Below are 910 nucleotides of genomic sequence, written 5' to 3'. Positions count from 1 at the left end.
GAGATGAGTCCCAATTTTATGAACAAATATGTGATTTAAAAAAAAAATTCAACAAATCTTTCCTAAGTGTCTGGGAGCCAGACATTGCCCTGGGGCCTGGGAGTCCCATGTGGAGTGGACCTGGCCTTCAGGGAGGAGGATAATCACACAGACAAGTGCATGCTCACCAATATAGAGGAGTGCATTGCAGGAGGGGTGGCATCCTCCGATGGCCTAGTCTGTGTGGGGTCAGGAAGGGCTTCCCTGAGGAAGTGCCATTTGGGCTGAGAGGTGAAGGATAGCAGGAGTTCAAATAGATAAAGGGCAGTTCGAGGGCTGGAAAGGGTGTTCCAGGCAGAGGATACTGTTCATGCAAAGTCCCTGAGGTGGGAAAGAACACAGAGAATTCAAGGCACTCAAAGAGAACTGGTACAGCTGCAGAGATTGAGAGGGAACGCGCGTCAGAGGAGCTGGCGCGGTTGGCAGGGGACAAGTCCCGCAGGGCTTTATAGGGCATGGAAGGGATTCTTTGTCCTAAAGGCAGTGTGACCCACCCCCTTCAAAGTTTTTTGGGGGAGAAATGGAATGTAATGACCCAGTCAGATTTGGATTTCAAAAAAGCAACTCTGGTTATCGTAAGGATCTGTCTTCAGAGGCNCAAACCATAAAAGGCCAGATGGAAGATTTAGCAATAGATGCAAAAGATAAAATAGCAAAGACGAAATTTTCTGAGAATAGTAAAGGAAGAATTCGTAGCCCCAGGAGAACTCAGGTGTGAGGAGTGTTGGTGGAAGAGCTGGAACTGAGAGAGCTGGGTTCGAGTCCCATGCTCATTGACCTGTAGAGCGATCTTAGACGAAGCAACTTCCTCTTTAGCCTCAGTTTTCTCCTCTGTAAAATGACTACAGCACTCCAAGCCCTTCTTATTTTG

This window comes from Galeopterus variegatus, unplaced genomic scaffold, assembly GCF_000696425.1.
Source record: "Galeopterus variegatus unplaced genomic scaffold, G_variegatus-3.0.2 Scaffold1123, whole genome shotgun sequence".
Lineage (NCBI taxonomy): Eukaryota > Metazoa > Chordata > Mammalia > Dermoptera > Cynocephalidae > Galeopterus > Galeopterus variegatus.
Note: the sequence above shows the minus strand (reverse complement) of the source record.